Source organism: Stegostoma tigrinum, unplaced genomic scaffold (genome assembly GCF_030684315.1).
Source record: "Stegostoma tigrinum isolate sSteTig4 unplaced genomic scaffold, sSteTig4.hap1 scaffold_54, whole genome shotgun sequence".
Taxonomy (NCBI): domain Eukaryota; kingdom Metazoa; phylum Chordata; class Chondrichthyes; order Orectolobiformes; family Stegostomatidae; genus Stegostoma; species Stegostoma tigrinum.
Genome location: NW_026728472.1, coordinates 3251973 through 3266962, shown reverse-complemented (window position 1 = coordinate 3266962; position 14990 = coordinate 3251973). Strand labels below are relative to the sequence as shown.

Below are 14990 nucleotides of genomic sequence, written 5' to 3'. Positions count from 1 at the left end.
ATTTGAGAACAGTGCACAATGTTGTTAAATGGAGTCCTATTGAGGCCGCCTCTCTTCTGAACAGATGTGAATGAGCCGCACATTTTGGTGCAGACAATTTCAAAATTATAAATAAGAAAAAAAAAACACGCAGACTCAGAGATCACAGAAAACCTAATGCATACACAGTGACCATTCGGCCCATTAAAGCATGGAATGTCCCCAGCATGATCTCCGGAACAAGCAGGCTGCTCTGCTGCTTCATGTTCCAGACAAGATGCATTGTTCACTCTTTTCACTGAAAGCGAATGGAGATCGTTGCACGACTGCTGCTGTGAAATCAAATCCTGCATTAATTCTTAACGCAGTTATTTGCTGTGATGTGAAAAGGAGGATAATTGCGATGTGAAATTTTGTTAAATTTCTCTCAGTTCACCCATTTCTGTCCTGGAGAAGGGAACTGATGAGCCGCTATCTCAATCCGCTGCAATCGTTGCTGTGCAGGCACACCCCACTGTTGATCAGTGGGGAAACCCAGCCCCTTTGAAATTGTATCAGTGATAATGGGAACTGCAGATGCTGGAGAATCCAAGATAATGAAATGTGAAGCTGGATGAACACAGCAGGCCAAGCAGCATCTCAGGAGCACAAAAGCTGATGTTTCAGGCCGAGACCCTTCATCATTCTCTGATGAGCAAGCAAATCTTGGAAAAGTGTCAAGTGCATATTTCCTTTCATCAAACGATGTTGACTCAGTTTGACTGCGGTCATCTTTGGTGAATGTTCTGCTATTTTTTCCTTTAAATTGTTCCCTAGCATTTTCCAAATGACAGATAAGCAATTGGAGCAGATGGAAGCCATTTGGCCAATCAGGTCAGCTATACATTTTAATGAGGTCCAGGCTGATCTGGTAATCCTCGACACCACTGTTCTGCTTTATCCACGTGGCCCTTGACTCCTGAAATGACGAAATGTCTGTCTGTCTCAGCCTTGAATATATCAAGCCAGCACAGCCTCTGTTTTCAAGACTTCCACAGATTTGCTTCTCCCTGAGTGTGAGAACACCCACCTTATCGTTGATTTAAATGGGCAACTCGCTTCCCTGAAATAACTCACTCGGGTATAAATCAGAACACAACAAGCCTCCAAAGTTCGGTGTGAACTCACTGGCGTCCCCAGCCCCAGTTGTAAGTATTTAAAGTATTTTGTTTCTAGGCCTCTCATTGAACCAACTGCCCTGATTTGCACGTTAGATTTCCCAAAAATGAATCTGTTCCAAGCGTACTTCGGTGGCTGCGATTTAGGTGGTGGTGAAAGGCGTGATTAAAATAAAAGTACATAATTATTTCTCGATCCATTGCCCTGACATTCAATCTCTCTGCTCATGGAGATGGATCCTTTCCATCCACTCTATCGTTCATCAATGTGTTTAGTTCAGTTCAATCCCACAACAGCCGACTCTGTTCTGATCAAGTACAGGGTGACAGGAGATATTAGGATCATGGTGCAGACATCACAAATCGAGCACTCACCTTTCCTGTTAGAACCATTTCATGAGAAATATTAACAGATGCTCAGTGGCCTGTAGTTGTAGCCAAGTGGTTAAGGCAATGGCTTAGAAATACCTTGGGGTTTCCCCATGTAGGGTCAAATCCTGCCAGCTATATTTCTGTCAAAACAATGTCATGTTTTCTCAGTTCTGGCAGTGCATCGACATTCAGGGCACACATGCTGTGAACAAGAATACAGCTGCACTCAAAACCTCAGCTCTGTTTTTCTTTCCACCAATATCACTGGACCTGTTGAGTTTCTGCAGTATTCTGTGCGTTGATTCTGCAACACTGCTGTTTTTTTCGTGAAATATCTCCAATTTCGGAAAAGTACAGCTGACACAAGACTATTATCATTCCATTCGAGGCAGGTGGGAGTTTGAATTCACTATGAGCCCGTGTTAAGGGCTGCTACAATTGCTTGCCATTTTCTGTGATGCAAATGGCTGTCGCTTTTGACTGTGAAATATGATGTTGGGGGTTTGAAGCCACTGAGGAAGGAACAAGAGCTGTTCTCACTCCACCAGTTCCCTTTTGACTGCACTGTTTCAGGCTTTAATGCAGTCAGGAAGATATTTCCCAAACGTAAATCTTGTCCGGTGAGTGACCAGACTGGTATTTTGATGTTGCTTTCCTTACTTCCATAAAGAGCTGGGGATGCTTCGAGTCAGAACGATGAACAGAAACTGCACTACAGAAAGGAGAAAACAGAGTTCTGAAGAGGGTCTGAAATCTTGATTGAAAATCTTGGCCCACAGATGCTCCCAGATCTGCTGAGCTATTTTTCTGCAGTTTATATTTTGCTTGCAAATGAATGTTTATTTTATCTGTTGGAATAAATCAACCAGAATCACCATGAACCAAATTTCATACTTTAAAAATCTGCTGAGTGATTGGATTCAAACTAACCAGGCAAGAATTCATTCTGCCACAGCTCACCTGACCACCAAAGGCGACCTGAAAAGATAAACAGCATCATACCACTTGCAGTAATCATGGCCAAGTGGTTCAGGTAAAGGGCTCCAAATTTGTTGGGGCATCCCTGTGCTGGTTCAAATCCTGTTGACTGTGGCGGGGGTGGGGGGAAACTGGAGACAAGTGTGAGGGCTGTATGTTCCCTCCATTTTGCATGTGACAGAAATCAAAGCAGTGGGAAACAAACTTTTCACTCAGGGCATCAGTGGTGGGGAGAAGGCAACTCACTGCCTGTCATTGCAGAACAGGCACGAACCTTCATAAACGTCAACCAGTTTGAAGATATCCACTTGCAGGGCCAGCCGTGGTGAGGCTGTGAGCCATCTGCTGGCAAATAAGACTAGAATAGTCAGCCCTGAGAGAGCGTCAGCCAACCCACAGTGTTAATCCCGATTTTTCTTCACAAATACTGCCAGACCTGCTGAACTTATCCAGCAATTTTGATTTTGTTCCGAGAACAGTCAAAGTCTTGAGTTCAACTGGTCAGGCCGGATGGGATGAAGGGTCTTTTTCTGTGCTCGAGCACTCTATGATCATTTGTGGTCAGCTTCGTTTGTGAAGTGACAGGACAGCGTTTTCAAAATGCACCCGAGCCAGGAAGGTGTCGGTCTGACTGTCCCCTCATCTGGCGATCAGACACGTCATCCATTGGGATTGGGGATAACTGGCACTGTGCATGTTCCTGGAATCAGTATCTGGGAGACAGGAAGATGGAATCCTGGTGTCTCTTCGCACAACCATGTGATAACCCATCGCTTCTCAATCCGTTCCTTGTGCCTGACATTCCCTGGACCTGCTGCCAAGGTAAAGATTGGCTTCACGATCTGACTGCATTTGTATCGAGCAGCTCATTGACCTCAGATCTGGGCGGTCAGAGGAAGCTAGAGGTGAGGCAGGGACAGAAGCAGAAAGAGATGCGACATGAAAATGTTTAGAGTTTGTTGTGGCCAAGTTCATACAGGTGAGATTATACACTTGTGAAGGTCTGAATGGTCTTCTTCTGTTCTCAGTTGGTCTGCTCCGAGCTGAATCGTCAAACTTCCTCTCTGAGATGAGAATAATCCGGTCAAGTAGAAACACATTACTTGCATAACAAAGTGTGTAGCTGGATGAACACAGCAGGCCAAGTAGCACCTTACGAGCACATCCAGCTGCACACTTTGTAATCTCAGATTCTCCAGCATCTGCAGTTCCCATTATCTCTGAACGTATTACTTGCAGTCTCTTTTGTCATGCCTGGCAGTAATTCCCAATGCTGTTTCAGACATGAATGACAAAAGGGTCAGGATGCCAGAGACTGCATCATGACACATACACAGTTCACCATTATTAGGGACAGATATCAAAAATTGTGAATAACTACAGAGAAATACAAGAGGCAGAGAGTCGCTGTGGACTCGATGGGCTGAATGTGAATGTGAATGACACCATGGGTTTATCACGTCACTCTCCCTGTCTCTGTGAGGGAGCGGGTGGGGGAGAAACAATAGCTCATTATTAACCCTCCCTTCCACGTTGTACTGTCTGCAGCCCAGCAACTCGGGGTCGTTGGGGGTGTCTCTCAGTGCGTGAGTGTTTCACTCAGATTCACTTAACGCCGGACGCCCTGTGTCCAGACAAATTCTGAACATCAAACAGGCTGCACAGAAAGATTGCATTTTAAGTTGCTGTACAGACTAATCTCTAGTTTCGACTTCTATCTTTCCCAGCAGCTCTCCATCTTTCTGTCTGCCTCTGATCAATGTCATTTGATGAAAGTTCCAAATCGCCTTTAAAATTTGCTACACAAGTCTGATTCCATGCCTTCTGCTCCTTCCTTCTTCCAGTGTTTGACAGACAGCGACAAAGTGTATACCACTCCCAGCACTGCCTGCCCGTGGCTAAATGGCTGAATGCATTTGTTGATGGAGAGAGCTCTGACTCCGTGGTAGAGAGACAGAACAAAAAGAAAATATTCACTGCTGCATTGGGAAGTAGGATTTTTTTTAAGCAACACGTTCAGATATCTTATTACATACCTCTGGAGCAGATAAAACTTGAACTCTTTCTCCTACATCCAAGGTAGGGAGACTATCACTGCCTGAGTGGCACCTCATTTATTGTTAAGTGGGGTGTCCTCAGACTGCGTCATTGGCCTTGTGGTCTGATTCTCACATCAGGTGGCTGTTAGAAATGTGACAAGTTGCTGGCTTGAATCCTACATGAGCCGTTGTTGCCTCTGATGTATTTTTTTAATGTTTGGGGGAGCTTGGGGGTGGTTCTTTATGAAATCAATTTCAGCCTATGATCAAAAAGGGTGTTTGCTGCGAACACATCACATGCATTCACTTACCTGACCAAAGTTTAGGGTTAGTAATCGTATGAAATTATGTTTCACTGGATTGGTCGGTAAACTTGCACAATAACTGAATGAAATGATGCCAAGTCTCAGCAGAGAAACAGATGACAATGAAGCAGTCATCTGAGGACAAATTTGTTTTTGTTTTGCAAGTGAAATTTTCTGCTTCACAAAATGAGGCCCATTGAAATGAAGCAGTGACAGAGATTGCCTTTGCTGCTGCTCACCTCATGTATCACATTTCCACCTTGGACCCTGTAAACATCTCAACTCAACAAGAAGCCAGTTCATCATTTCGAGCCAGTGGCGTAATGGATAACGCGTCTGACTTCGGATCAGAAGATTGCAGGTTCGAGTCCTGCCTGGCTTGAGTGCAACCTGCCCATTTTCAAGGCTAGCAAGATGACATGTTCACCTGAAGTTGGAATATAGGGTGGGTGATTTCGTTGCCAATTCCCTGAAGCTAAACTACGAAATTGGAAGTTGAGCAGTTTTGGGGACCTTTTCAGCTCACTGTTGGCTTCATTTCTGAGCTCAGAACAACAGGTCTCATTGCTTGGAGAACTTGCTTGTGCTCCATATAAATCTGCCTGTTGTGGGCAAAACATGTGTGGGGACAGAGAGTGAACGTGAAGCGCCTGGAGTTAGTGTCATCCTGAGCAATGTGCCTGTGTATCTCCCTCTGTGGCTAAACATGAGGATGAGTTCCATAAGTAGGCTGTACCACTGTTTTACAGTCACAAAACCTTGATTACAGGGTTAATCTCAATGACGTTTGCCTTTGATGTGTCAGAATGCACAACACGGTGGGCCAAATGCTGGAAAATGAGATTAGAATAGGATAGATGCCTGATGACACACACAGACACAATGGCCCTGATAGTCTCTTTCCACGCGATAATAACTCAGACTGGGAGAAACTGACCTGTCACCAAAAGGATCGAAAATGGAAAGGCAAAAACAACGTTTTTGAGAAATGATACAAGCATCTCCGGCATGTTCTTTGGTTGTCTAGTGGTTCGGATTTGGCGCTTTTGGAACCACGGCCCTGGTTTGAAATACTGAGTGGAAGATCTTACCTCCTCGCTTTTAGCGATGACAGCTTTGCTGACTCATTGTACTTTTATTCATTAACTGGCGTCTCTGGCTCGGCAGCATTTATTCAATCAACCACATTGCTGGGGCTTTGTAGTCACATGTAGGCCAGACCAGGTGAGGATGGGCAGTTTCTGTCCCTAAAGGGCATTAGTGAACCGGAGGGTTCTTCCGACAATCGATTGCATGGATTGCATCGCCTCCCTATGAGGAGAAGGAAAGGGGCTGTGAGGTAACTAACTGTGTCCCAAACGATACTCAAGCTCACGTGAAACAAAGAACTGTGGATGCTGGGAATCTGAAACAAAAACAGGAACTGACAGAGAGGCCCAGCAGGCCTGGCAGCATCTGTGGAGAGGTACAGTTAACATTTCAGATCCACTGACTGTTCATCAGAACCAGGTCAGTTATGCCTTTTTATATTATAATGCCAGGGAAATGATCACTTATATCTGTCAAATCAGCATATTTATTAAAATATCACATTAATTTCCCATCGTCAACTTTACTACTTTAACAGACTTTTATCGCCTGTAATGCTGCTTCCGTGGCCCTCAGGTGGTAAAAGGCTCTGCTTAAAAGGGTTTATTTGCCTTTTCCTTTCAGTTAGTTAGCAGCGATGTCGAATGGAGAATTGGTCCTTTTAGTGTCTGCCTCAATATGCATCTCTATTTGTCTCTGGGTATTCACCTCACCAAATTTTATATTCTCCAACTCTGTCCATCCATATTGAGGGCAGCACAGTGGCACAGTGGTTAGTACTACTGCCCCACAGTGCCAGCCACCAGGGTTCAATTCCAGCCTTGGGCGACTGTCTGTGTGGAATTTGTGTAATCTCCCCGTGTCTGCATGGGTTTCCTTCCACAGTCCAAAGATGTGCAGGGTGGGTGGATTGGCCATGCTAAATTGCACGTCGTGTTTAGGAATGTGTAGATTAGGTGGGTTATAGGGAGGTGGGATGCTTTGAGGTTCAGTGTGGACTTGTCGGGCCAAAGGGCCTGTTTCCACATTGTAGGGATTCTCTATCTATATCCCTCATTTCCCGTTGCTGCTCTTTGAAAAGTCTGATGACTGGACAGTGTTTGAGACTGGAGCTGCTGAGAGACTTTCCCACCCCGATTGTAAAGCCTGGAACTGGGCTCACATTCTCCAAATAGTGTTTCTGTTACTTAGGACTGAGCCAAGGAGACATTTATTCCCTCAAAACATGATGAGTGTTTCGACTTCTAAATAGAATTCCTAATCCACCAGAAAAGAAACAAAATGCCACAATTATATGATTGCTGTGATGTTTTTACTGTTGGTGTAAAATGAATGAATGGTGACAGCAGAGAATGAGTGTGATCAGCTCGTGGTGCCTGTCTCATTACCACAATATTCCGCAGGAAGGCTGCAGTTTATTCTGCCTCACCTTGTTATCCCGACCAAACCTCAGGATGAATTATTTGTTAGCAGGAAACCATTCCCTGATGGGGAGAAAACAGGTGACAGGAGTGCCAGCATCAAATGATAACTGTCTGCACTAAAACATAGGAACCATGCTCAGTTCTCTGCACCAACAGGGCAAGTAATGGCTGAGTGGTATTGTCGCTGGACTGTTTATTCAGAAAGTCAGGTAACGTTCTGGAGACCAAAGTTCAAATATCACCCCCAGAAAATGATGGGATTTCAATTCAATAAATATGTGTAATTTAGAATGCAATGATGGCCATACATCCATTATCAGGGGACCAAAACCGATGCGGTTCCCTAATGTCCTTCAGGCATCCTTAATCCTTATTGATCGCGCCTACGTCTGACTCCAGACCCACAGCAAACATGGTGGGTAATTAGCAACGGGCAATAGATGTTGGCCGAGCCAGTGACACCTTCAGTCTGTGAATGAATAAAGCGGGGGCAAGTAACTTTGTTGTTATATGGCATTTCAGAAGCGTTGAAACAAGGAATCTTCAATGTAAAGCTCAGGCACCGCTGGGATTTTAACTCAAGATCGCCTGTTTACTGCACACTGATTTTTTTTACCCATCCATTAGGGCATTTCCTTAACCACGCAATCACAGTAACTTGGGGAACTTTCCTGTATCAGTGTTACTCAGTGTGAATTTCAATCTACCACCACTTTTCAACACGGATTGTTGACAGCTCAATATTCTCCTGTGAAAATACATGGAATGAGACAATTTTCTCCTGAGATAATGGGAACTGCAGATGCTGGAGAATCCAAGATAATAAAGTGTGGAGCTAGATGAAGACACCAGGCCAGCGAGCATCTCAGGAGCACAAAAGCTGACGTTTTGGGCCTGGACCCTTTGGTTTAAAACCGACAATTTCACCTGTTTCAGCTGACAAGATAAAGAGCATGGGCCCATCCTCTTGGGGCCCATGAACAACGTTAACACACACTGAGGGAACCTAACAAGAAGAATAGGTTCATTTTGGTTACTGAGCAAATGTAAAGCCTGGCCCATTGGAGCCAACATTGATCCTTGCACCAACAGTTCCACACTCACTTCCTGCCTCATGCCCCCGCCCCCCCCCTCACAGCCATTGTTGCTTTTCCCATTGCTTCACTCCCACACTTTGCTTCTGAACGTGTTCCTGACCAATTGTAGGTGTTCAGTTAGAAACTACAACTTGAACCCGAATGCCTGGGATAGGACTTCATTCAATGGGATTGGATTTATTGCCCTTCCCTAATTAACCCACAGATGGAGGTGATGAGTTACTTTATTGAACACTCAAACTCCTTAGCACTTGGGTACAGCTTTGATGTTATTAGGAAGGGAGTTCCTGGATTTAGAAGCAGCGACGCTGAAGGAACAGTGGCACAGTTCAAACTCAGAATGGTGAGATACTTGGAGGGGAGTTTGTTGTGGTCAAATTCCCATGAAACTGCTGCTATTACCCTTCAATGTGAAGGCAAGCTCTCATTGGACTGATTCTGCTAGATCCAGGGTGTGTGTTCTGTGCATAACCAGCAACTCATTTTCATTCCTGAGGTTAACAGGAAGAGATATAAATCTTCATTTCCTAAGTGGGAATTGCATCCATGCCTGAGCGATGCAAGCACTAAAAGCCAACCAATTTACTTGACACTAATCCAAGCAACCTGACTTGCACACACTCCCAAGTCTGTTCTTACACCAGAAGCACCTTCACCAGCGAAGTGTCTTTCTCCAAGTTTTGAAATGATTCATATTATTGCCCTGCGTTTCAAAGCGGAGAAAACGGGGCTGTAATAATCTGATGTTGTTCAGTAGATGTATTGCAGAAAAGCTTCTGTTAACTGGTGATAGCAAGAACTGCAGATCCTTTATTCATACGCAGGATGAGGGGGATGTTTGGAGAGGCCAACATTTATCAGCCGTTTCCAATTTCCAGAGAGGGCAGAAAAGAGTTGACCACCTTGCTGTGGGTCTTGAGTCACATATAGGCCATACCAGGTAAGGATGGCAGTTTCCTTCCTGAAAAGATATCAGTGAACCAGGTAGGCTTTTCCCAACAATTGACTTCACTCCCAAAATGACGAAATGTCTGTCTATCTCAGCCTTGAACATACCTCGCCTTGTCAGAACACAACGGGTTAAGCAGCATCAGAGGAACAGGAAAGCTTGATGTTTCACGTCGGGACCCTTCTTCACAAATGGGGGAGGGGAAGGGGATTCTGAAATAAATAGGGAGACGGCGGAAGCGGATAGAAGATGGAGAAAGGTGAAGATAGGGTGAGAGGAGACAGACAGGTCAAAGAGTCAGGGTGAGAGCCAGTGAAGGTGAATGTAGGTGGGGAGTTAAGGGGGGATTAGGTCAGTCCAGGGAGGATGGACAGGTCAGGGGGCGGGATGAGGTTAGTGGGTAGGGGGTGGGGTTGGGGCTTGAGATGGGAGGAATGGTTAGGGAGGCGGGGACTAGCTGGGCTGTTTTTGGTGACATGTCCATCCTGGGCCTCCTGCATTAAGACAATGACGTCACCCGAAAGATGCAGGAACAGGATCTCATATTGCGCTTGGGAACTCTGCAGCCCAAGGGTATCAACGTGGATTTCACAAGGTTCAAAATCTCCCCACCCCTGACCACATGCCAGAATGTCCTGGGAACTGGAATCACAGGACAATGAAGAGTGAACTTTCTGATTGAGCACAAACAGTCCAGACACCTGCCATTTCTTTAAGAGGCTGGGCATTGACACAGGTGTTATTGGGACATGAACTGAGCTGAGACATGGGAAGAATTCTTTTTCCTGTGCGTCAGGAATTCAAATCTCATCTCAGCTCTGGGACAATGAGAAAACTGAGAAATAGACAAGACACTGAAAGGGTCAATGTGAGACGGGCCCGGTTGTAGAAGATCTGGTTCCCAGTGATGTGGATGGGTCTGCAGAGGGTAAGATCAGTCTGATCCCATGTCTCCCCAATGAATGTCCCAGGTTTTATTTTGGAAAAGTACAGCTGATACAAAACAATTGTCATTCCAAGTGAGGCAGTTGGAAGTTTGAATTCACTACAAGTCCGCTTTCAGGGCTGCTGCAAGAGCTCGCCATTTTCTGTGGTTCAATTGGCGGGTGCTTTCGACTGTGAAATGTGAAGTTGGTGGTTTGAGGTCACTGAGAAAGGAACAAGTGCTGTTCTCCCTCCACCAGTTCCCTTTTGAGTATACAGTTACGGGTTTTAATGCAGTCAGGAAAATGTTCACCAAACGGAAATCTTGTCTGGGGCGTGACCATAAAGTTATTTCTATGTTGCTTTAATAGCTACAATAAAGAGCTGGGAATGCTTGGAATCAGAATCAAAAACCTAAACTGCCCTACAGAAAGGAGAAAACAGAGTTTTGAAGAAGTTCTGAAATGTTGACTCAAATCCTGGGCCAAAGATGCTACCAGATCTGCTGAGTTTTTTTTCCCTGCAATGCATATTTTCATTTGCAAGTGAACGTTTATTTTGTCTATTGGAATTAAACAACCGGAATCACCATGTATTGCATTAAACACTTTCGAAATCTGCAAAGTGATTGGATTCAAACAAACACTGCAATAATTCCTCCACAGTGTGACTGGTCATGGAAAGTGACCTGAAAAGACAAACAGCAGGGCATTTCTCCCATTCGTCATGGCCGAGTGGTTAAGGCAATGGATTTGAAATCCATTGGGTTCTTCCTGCGCAGGTTTGAATCCTGCTGACTACGGTTGAAAGCTGAGTAGAAACGCAAAGGCTGTTTATGACAGGAGTCAAAGCAGGACCAGCAAGACTTTTTACTGAGATTGCCAATGGTATGAAAAGGCAAATCTCTGCCGGTCATGTTCAAACAAACCAAACCTTTATAAAAGTTGTGATCAGAGATAATGGGAACTGCAGATGCTGGAGGATCCAAGATAACAAGGTGTGAAGCTGGATGAACACAGCAGGCCAAAAAGCATCTCAGGAGCACAAAAGCTGACGTTTTGGGCCGAGACCCTTCATCAGAGAGGGGGATGGGGTAAGGGTTCTGGAATAAATAGGGACAGAAGGGGAGGCGGACCCACTCCCCATCCCCCTCTCTGGTGAAGGGTCTAGATCCAAAACGTCAGCTTTTGTGCTCCTGAGATGCTGCTTGTCCTGCTGTGTTCATCCAGCTTCACACTTTGTTATCTTCATAAAAGTTAACGTGTTTTCGGATATAAACTTGCAGGGATATCCATGGTGAGGCGGTGAGCCATTTGCTGGAACTCCAAACTAAATTTTCTCATGGCGTTGAAAGTGAAATAAGCTTTGAATTCTTGATCTGCAGGCAACGAAAATCATTTGAAGGTCTCACCGAGAACAGCAAAGGGGAGGGGAAGCTGAAATAGTCCACAAGCTGCCCATGGGTATGTGCCAATTTATGAACCCCACCGACCGAATCACTGCAGTTGCTGGGAATGAAAAAAAAAACACAAAAACCCAGGCTGAGCATTATGAACCTTTAGAAGGGAGGGGAGAATGAAGTGTGAACCTGTACAACTGAACAAAGACAGTCAGGCACCTTGCCCTTCTTGAAGAGGCTCACACATTGACTCTGATATTCTCGGGGACATTTGTTGCTGTGTGTGCAAGTATTCTATGTAATTTTCTCCGACACGGATAACTTATATATAAGCCAAGTGTCAGCTTTTGACACCTCCTCTTACGGTCCCCATGATCATAACCCCACCGCAACCACCAAAACAGCATCTCCCAGACCGCCCATAACCTCATCACCAGCAGCCTCATGCCTCAGCGTTCGCCAACCCCTCACGGCCCGCTTCTACGCACTTCCCAAAATCCATAAACCTGACTGCCCTGATCGACCCAGCGTCCCTGCTCCTGCCCCACCGAACTTATCTCCACTTATCTCGACTCTTTTTCCTCCCCCCGGTCCAGGTGCTCCCCACCTACATCCAGGACACCACCCAATCCCTCCACCTCCTCCAAAACATTCGAATCCTTGGCCGTCAACACCTCATCTTCATCATGGATGTCCAATACCTGTATACTTGCATTCGCCTAAAAAGCTCTCTGCTTCTTCCTGTCCCGCAAGCCAGACCAGTCCCCCTTCACCGATAGGCACCAAACTGAACTCGTCCTTAATCTGAGCAACTTCTCCTTTAACTCCAGCCACTTCCTGCAGATGAAAGGGGTGGCCACAGTGGCACAAACTGTACCTGCCTCTTTGTGGGAAATATGGAACAGTCCCTTTTCCACAGTTACACTGGCCCTATCCCCCCACCTCTTCTTCTGTTACATCGATGACTGTATCAATGCTGCTCCATTCTCGCACGAGGAGCTTGCACATTTCATCTACCTTTCCAACACCTTCCACCCCAACCTGACGTTCACCTGGGCCATTTCTGATACCTGTTTGTCCTTCCTAGACCTCTCTGCTCCCAAAATGAGGTGATCTACTACCGGACATCTGAGGTGTCTTTGTTTTTCAAGGACGGCAATGGCCGCACACACACACACACACACACACACACACACACACACACACACACACACACACACACACACACACACACAAACACACACACACACACACACACACACACACACACACACACACACACACACAGACACACACACACAACCCCCCCGCAACAGTGGTTGCAAATACCCTTGACCCCATCTTTTGCATTTCCCACACCTCAGCCCTTACACTCCCTCCCCACAATCAAAACAAATAGAGAATTCTCCTTGTCCTCACGTATCACCCCATCAATCTCCGGATCTAACACATCATTCTCCATCACTTTCACCACCCACAATCTGACCCCACCACCAAAGACATTTTTCCCTCCCCACCCTGATCAGCTTTCTGGAGGGACCACGCTCTCCATGGCTCCCTCTTCCACTCCACACTTCCCACGAGCCCCACCAGCCCTGGCACCTTTCCCTGCAACCGCAGGAAGTGCTACACCTGCCCCTACACCTCCCTCCTCACTTCCATTCCAGGCGCCAAGAAAACCTTCCACACTAAACAGATGTTCACCTGTACATCTGCTGATGAGGTCTTTTGCACCCTCTGTTCCCAATGTGGCTTCCTCTACATCAGGGAGACCAAACGCAGGCTGAGAGATCACAGGGAGCATTTACACTCAGTTTGTGACAAACAACAACTCCCAGTCGTAAAACCACTTCAACTCCCCCTCCTGCTGCCTTGATGACATGACCATCCCGGGCCTCCTCCAGTGTCACGACGATGCCACCCGAAGGTTGGAGGAACAGGACCTCATATTCGGCCTGGGAACCCTGCAGTCCTGTGGTATTAATGTGGACTTCACAAGCTTCAAAATCTCCCCAACCCTGACCTCATCCCAAGATCAGTGCCCGCTCATCCCTGCCCCTTGACTTGCCCATCTTCTCTCGAACATATTCACCTCTCCCTCCTCACTGAACAACCCACATCCCCACTCCCTTCCTACACTCACCTCTTCAAGCTTCATACCCGCCTCATTGACCTGTCTATCTTCTTTCCCACCCTATCCACTCAACTATCTACCTGCTATCACTGTCCACCCATTTATTTCAGAGACCCCTCACCCTCCCCATTTCTGAAGAAGGGCCCAGACCTGAAACGTCAAGTTTCCTGATACTCCATTGCCGCCCGGCCTGCTGTGTTCACCCAGCTCCACGCCTTGTTATATCAGACACTTCTTTTGTCTCTTCTTCTCCATCACCAATCCCCTTCACTTGACAGCTTTTATCGGCGAAATTCTCCCAGCCTTCACCCGCTCATTCCCTCTGTTCACCGTCCACACACCCCCCCCCCGCCCACTTTCTATGCCCTTGCTCACTGATCTGAACCAATCTCCCAGTTTCGGAGTCCACAGCAGAGAAAAAGGCCCTTTGGACCATCGAATTATTGCTGGTCAAATAACTATTCAAGTGTCATTTCCAGCACTTTTCCCAGAGATGTGTCCGAAATGTCATCACAATTCAACAGAAATTGCTGAAAAAACTCTGTATGTCTGGCACCATCTGCGGAGAGAATAGATCTAAGGAAGGGAAACTTGACACAAAATGTTAACTCTGATTTCTGTTCACAGATACTGCCAGACCTGCAGAACTTTGTCAACAATTGTATCAGAGATAATGGGAACTGCAGATGCTGGAGAATCCAAGATAATAAAGTGTGAAGCTGGATGAACACAGCAGGCCAAGCAGCTTCTTAGGAGCACAAAAGCTGACGTTTCGAGCCTGGACCCTTCATCAGAGAGGGGTTGGGGTGAGGGTGTGGAATATACAGGGAGAGAGGGGGAGGCGGACCGAAGATGGAGAGAAAAGAAGATAGGTGGAGAGGACAGTACAGGTGGGGAGGTAGGGAGGGGTGAGGTCAGTCCAGAGAAGATGGAGAGGACAAGCAGGTGGGGTGAGGTTAGTAGGTAGGAACTGGAGGTGCGGCTTGAGGTGGGAGGAAGGGGTGGGTGAGAGGAAGAACAGGTTAGGGAGGCACAGACAGGCTGGGCTGGTTTTGGGATGCAGTGGTGGGAGGGGATGAGCTGAGCTGGTTGTGTGATGCAGTGGGGGGAGGGGACGAACTGGGCTGGTTTTGGGATGCGGTGG

General features: G+C 46.4%; 2 non-coding genes across 2 annotated transcripts; both read left to right on the top strand.

Moving 5' to 3' along the window:
- The first annotated feature begins 5139 nt into the window (after positions 1–5139).
- trnar-ucg (transfer RNA arginine (anticodon UCG)) lies at positions 5140–5212 on the top strand. Its single transcript has one exon. It is a non-coding gene; the product is annotated as a tRNA-Arg (tRNA).
- Positions 5213–11033: 5821 nt separating this feature from the next.
- Positions 11034–11115, top strand: trnas-uga (transfer RNA serine (anticodon UGA)). The gene has a single exon. It is a non-coding gene; the product is annotated as a tRNA-Ser (tRNA).
- Positions 11116–14990: the final 3875 nt, after the last annotated feature.